The following is a 6,000-nucleotide window of genomic DNA, read 5'->3' as shown; positions in this document are numbered from 1 at the left end:
TTCCAATATATGAATCTTTATGTCTTTACCATTTCGAGGCTCCTCATCATGCCCGTGATCTCATCCGGGACTACGAACAACCTTCGGTCATCAAATCACATAACTCATAATACAAATCGTCATCGAACGTTAAGCGTGCGGACCCTACGGGTTCGAGAACTATGTAGACATGACCGAGACTATACCTGGCCATGGGAAGCCTGGCCCGGCCAGCCCGGCCCGAAAAAGCCCGAACCCGGCCCGGCCTGACCATGCTCGATCCCGGGCCGGGCTCGGGCCTAGATTTTGAGCCCGATGGCCGGGCCCGTCGTTTTTGCACTTTCCTGAAGGTCGGGCCGGGCCGGCCCGGAGCCCGACGGGCTTTTACATGTTTGGGCCGGGCTTGGGCCCAGATAACAGGCCCAATGGCCGGGCCGGGCCGGGCCCAGGCCTGGGTTTTTTGCGTCGAGCTTGGCTAGGCCCGGCCCGAGGTATGGACAGGTATAACCGAGACACATCTCCGGTCAATAACCAATAGCGGAACCTGGATGCTCATATTGGCTCCTACATATTCTACGAAGATCTTTATCGGTCAAGCCGCATAACAACATACGTTGTTCCCTTTATCATCGGTATGTTACTTGCCCGAGATTCGATCGTCGGTATCATCATACCTAGTTCAATCTCGTTACCGGCAAGTCTCTTTACTCGTTCTGTAATCCATCATCCTATAACTAACTCATTAGTCACATTGCTTGCAAGGCTTATAGTGATGTGCGTTACGAGAGGGTGATAACCCACAAGTATAGGGGATCGCAACAGTTTTCGAGGGTAGAGTATTCAACCCAAATTTATTGATTCGACACAAGGGGAGCCAAAGAGTATTCTCAAGTATTAGCAGCTGAGTTGTCGATTCAACCACACCTGGAAACTTAATATCTGCAGCAAAGTGTTTAGTAGCAAAGTTATATGATAGTGGTGATAATGGTAGCAAAAGGTAATAGTAGTAAAAGCAATGTTTTTGGTATTTTGTAGTGATGATAGCAATATCAACGGAAAAGTAAATAAGCGAAGCACAATATATGGAAAGCTCGTAGGCAATGGATCGGTGATGGAGAATTACGCCGAATGCGGTTCATTATGTAACAGTCATAACCTAGGGTGACACAGAACTAGCTCCAGTTCATTGATATCATGTAGGCATGTATTCCGAATATAGTCATACGTGCTTATGGAAAAGAACTTACATGCCATCTTTTGTCCTACCCTCCCGTGGCAGCGGGGTCCTTACGGAAACTAAGGGATATTAAGGCCTCCTTTTAATAGAGAACCGGAACAAAGCATTAACACATGGTGAATACATGAACTCCTCAAACTACGGTCATCACCGGTAAGTATCCCGATTATTGTCACTTCAGGGTTAACGGATCATAACACATAATAGGTGACTATAGACTTGCAAGATAGGATCAAGAACACTCATATATTGATGAAAACATAATAGGTTCAGATCTGAAATCATGGCACTCAGGCCCTAGTGACAAACATTAAGCATAGCAAAGTCATAGCAACATCAATCTCAGAACATAGTGGACACTAGGGATCAAACCCTAACAAAACTAACTCGATTACATGATAGATCCCATCCAACCCATCACCGTCCAGCAAGCCTACGATGGAATTACTCATGCACGGCGATGAGCATCATGAAATTGGTGATGGATGATGGTTGGTGATGACGATGGCGATGGATTCCCCTCTGCGGAGCCCCGAACGGACTCCAGATCAGCCCTCCCGAGAGGTTTTTGGGCTTGCGGCGGCTCCGTATCGTAAAATGCGATGATTTCTTCTCTCTAATGTTTTTCTCCCTGAAACTCAATATATGGAGGTGAAATTGGAGTCGGAGAGGCAACAGGGTGCCCACGAGGTAGGGGGCGTGCCCTAGGGGAGTAGGCGCGCCCCCACCCTCGTGGCAAGACGGTGGGCCCCCTGGCCTTCATCTTTGGTAGGTATTTTTCTTATTTTCTGAAAAGTGTCTCCGTGAAGTTTCAGGTTATTCCCAGAACGTTTGCTCCTGCACATAAATAACACCATGGTAATTCTGCTGAAAACAGCGTCAGTCCGGGCTAGTTCCATTCAAATCATGCAAATTAGAGTCCAAAACAAGGGCCAAAGTGTTTGGAAAAGTAGATACGTTGGAGACGTATCAACTCCCCCAAGGTTAAACCTTTGCTTGTCCTCAAACAATTCAGTTGACAAACTGAAAGTGATAAAGAAAAACATTTACAAACTCTGTTTGCTCTTGTTGTTGTAAATATGTAAAGCCGGCGTTCAAGTTTTCAGCAAAGATTATAACTAACCACATTCGCAATAACACATAGGTCTCAAGTTACTCATATCAATACCATAATCAACTAGCGAGCCATAATAATAAAACTCGGATGACAACACTTTCTCGAAACAATCATAATATGATATAACAAGATGGTATCTCGCTAGCCCTTTCTGAGACCGCAAAACATAAATGCAGAGCACCTTTAAAGACCAAGGACTGACTAGACATTGTAATTCATGGTAAAAGAGATCTAGTCAAGTCATACTCAATGTAAACTAACAATAATGAATGCAAATGACAGCGGTGCTCTCCAACTGGTGCTTTTTAATAAGAGGATGATGACTCGGCATAAAAGTAAATAGATAGGCCCTTCGCAGAGGGAAGCAGGGATTTGTAGAGGTGCCAGAGCTCGGTTTTGAAACAGAGGTGAATAATATTTTGAGCGGTATACTTTCATTGTCAACATAACAACCAAGAGATGGCGATATCTTCCATCCTACACACTTATATGCGGTTCCCAAACAGAATGGTAAAGTTTATGCTCCCCCTTCCACCACAAGCATCAATCCATGGCTTGCTCGAAACAACGAGTGCCTCCAACTAACAAGAGTCCCAGGGGGAGTTTTGTTTGCAATTATTTTGATTTAGGTTGCATAAAGCATGGGACTGGGCATCCCGGTGACCAGCCATTTATCTCGTGAGTGAGGAGCGGAGTCCACTTCTCTTGAGAATAACCCGCCTAACATGGAAGATACAGACATCCCTAGTTGATACATGAGCTATTCGAGCATACAAAACAGGATATTTATTTGAAGGTTTAGAGTTTGACACATACAAATTTACTTGGAACGGCAGGTAGATACCGTATATAGGTAGGTATAGTGGACTCATGTGGAATAACTTTGGGGTTTAAGGAGTTTGGATGCACAAGCCGTATTCCCGCTTAGTACAGGTGAAGGCTAGCAAAAGACTGGGAAGCGACCAGCTAGAGAGCGACAACAGTCATGAACATGCATTAAAATTAATCAACATTGAATGCAAGCATGAGTAGGATATAATCCACCATGAACATAAATATTGTGAAGGCTATGTTGATTTTGTTTCAACTACATGCGTGAACATGTGCCAAGTCAAGTCACTTAAATCATTCAGAGGAGGATACCACCCTATCATACCACATCATAACCATTTCAATAGCATGTTGGCACGCAAGGTAAACCATTACAACTCATAGCTAATCAAGCATGGCACAAGAACTATGATCTCTAATTGTCATTGCAAACATGTTTATTCATAATAGGCCGAATCAAAAACGATGAACTAATCATATTTACAAAAACAAAAGAGGTCGAGTTCATACCAGTTTTTCTCATCTCAGTCAGTCCATCATACATCATCATAATTGCCTTTCACTTGCACGACCGAACGATGTGAATAATAATAATAGTGCACATGCATTGGACTAAGCCGGAATCTGCAGGCATTCAATAAACAGGAGAAGACAAGGCAATATGGGCTCTTTTGTCAGATCAACAATAATGCATATAAGAGTCATTTCAACAATTTAATCATGGTCTTCTCCTATCGACCCCCAAAGAAAAGAAAAGAAATAAAACTATTTACACGGGAAAGCTCCCAACAAGCAAAAGAAGAACATGAAATTTTTTTGGGTTTTCTTTTTAGTTACTACTACAAGCATGGAAGGTAAATTAATTAAAAGCTATAACTATTTTTTTTGGTTTTTCTAAGGTTTATTAAACACACAAGAAGAAAGCATAAAAAGGAAAATAAACTAGCATGGATGATACAATGAAAAAGTATGAGCACCGACATCTAGCAATGAGTGTGTGAATATAAATGTAATGTCGGTGGAAAATACGTACTCCCCCAAGCTTAGGCTTTTGGCCTAAGTTGGTCTATGGCCACGGCTGGCCTGGCGGATATCCATAATAGTAGCTGGGGTCGTACTGTAATGTAGACGAGGAAGGCTCCGACTGCCACTGGATGACAATCATCTCCGGATCCCACTGGTAATTGGATTGTAGTGAAGGATCAAATTGTGGTTCCGGCTCTGGCTCCTCGGTTGGTGCAGGGTTCCGATAGGCGTGGATAGCCGTCAACAGAACAAGGTACGTGCCTACAGTCAAATCAAACAAAGAAGGAGCAGGCAAGGTGATAGTCTTAGGATGATGTTTATTAAAGAACAATTGATATTTAAGCTCTCCTTCCCTATTCTTAACAATAAAATCTTGTGCCACCATACTTTTATAATCTAAATAAACACGAGGCAGCACTTTTTCTTCCTTCTCAGCATGCCTAATAGGTATATTAAAGTGTGCAGCTAGGCGTGTAGCATAGATGCCTCCAAAGATGGGGCCGTTGGTACGGTTCAGACTTAACCGTTTGGCAATAATGCTGCCCATACTAAAAGAGTCATCACCGTATAAACCGTGGCGCAAAATAATAATATCAGGGATACTCAGGTTTTCACAGTTTCCGCGACCAATTAAGCAACGACTAGCAAATAATGCAAAGTAGCATAAAACAGGAAAATGTATGCTAGTGATCCATGCATCGGAAACCTTCCTTGTTTCCCCTACAGTGATAGTGTCAATAAATCCCTCCACATCATCACGATGTGGTTCTTCTATCTTGCCCCCAAAAGGGACTAAACAGATCCGACAAAAATCATAAAGTGACATCTCCTTATGCTCATCATATAAATGAAACTCCACCGTAGGTGGTGAGCTCCTAGAATGGAAATGAAAGTTTTGCACAAAGGTATTTGTGAGTAAGAGATACTGATCGCATTGGTCGTGGAGGAAAGCGGTGAGGCCTGCATTCTTAGCCAATTCATGAAAATCTTCATAAATACCGGTAGCTCTCAAGAAATCATCGGAAGGCCATTCACACGCCCGAACCTCCGCGGTGCGAGGCAGATTATACTTAGGCTTTGGTGCCTTTTCCTTCGAGCTTTGGCTCGATGAGCCCCTCAAAAGTCTCCTCATCATTTTCTGAAAAATTCTGAAATTTTTTAGTAACTTCAAAATAAAAGTAAACCAAACTCAATAATATTGATAGCAACTACTCCTACAAGTGCCTAGGGCCTATATCATGCATCAAAACTACTTTTGACCATATAAATTTGACATGGAAGCTCAAGAGCAAGGTCACCTAAGCAGCAAAAATTTCCAATGAATAAAGCACTAGAACAAAAACTAATTGGACCAATGGAGGAGTCACATACCAAGGAACAATCTCCCCAAGCAGTTTTGTGAGAGGTGCTTTGAGCAAGGAGATCGAAAATGGCAGCAAAACAAGCTTGGACTCGGGTTTGAGCTGGTTATTCGTGTTTGGGAGAGGAAGGAGTGTATGGGTGCAAGAATAAGTGGTGGAGGGCCACCATGGGCCCACGAGGCAGGGGGCGTGCCCTCCACCCTCATGGGCAGGTGGTTGACCCCCTGGTGTGTTCTCAGTTCCATAAATTCTCAAATATTCTAGAAAAAATCATATTTAAATTTCAGGGCATTTGGAGAACTTTTATTTTCGAGGTATTTTTATATTGCACGGATAATTAGATAACATACAGACAAATATTTATTTTTATTTTATTTAATATAAATAACAGAAAGTAAAAGTGTGGTACAGAAGGTTGTGCCTTCTAGTTTCATCCATCTCATGATCAT

The sequence above is a fragment of the Triticum dicoccoides genome, chromosome 7A, assembly GCF_002162155.2.
Source record: "Triticum dicoccoides isolate Atlit2015 ecotype Zavitan chromosome 7A, WEW_v2.0, whole genome shotgun sequence".
Taxonomy (NCBI): Eukaryota; Viridiplantae; Streptophyta; class Magnoliopsida; order Poales; family Poaceae; genus Triticum; species Triticum dicoccoides.
This window is presented reverse-complemented; position numbering follows the sequence as displayed.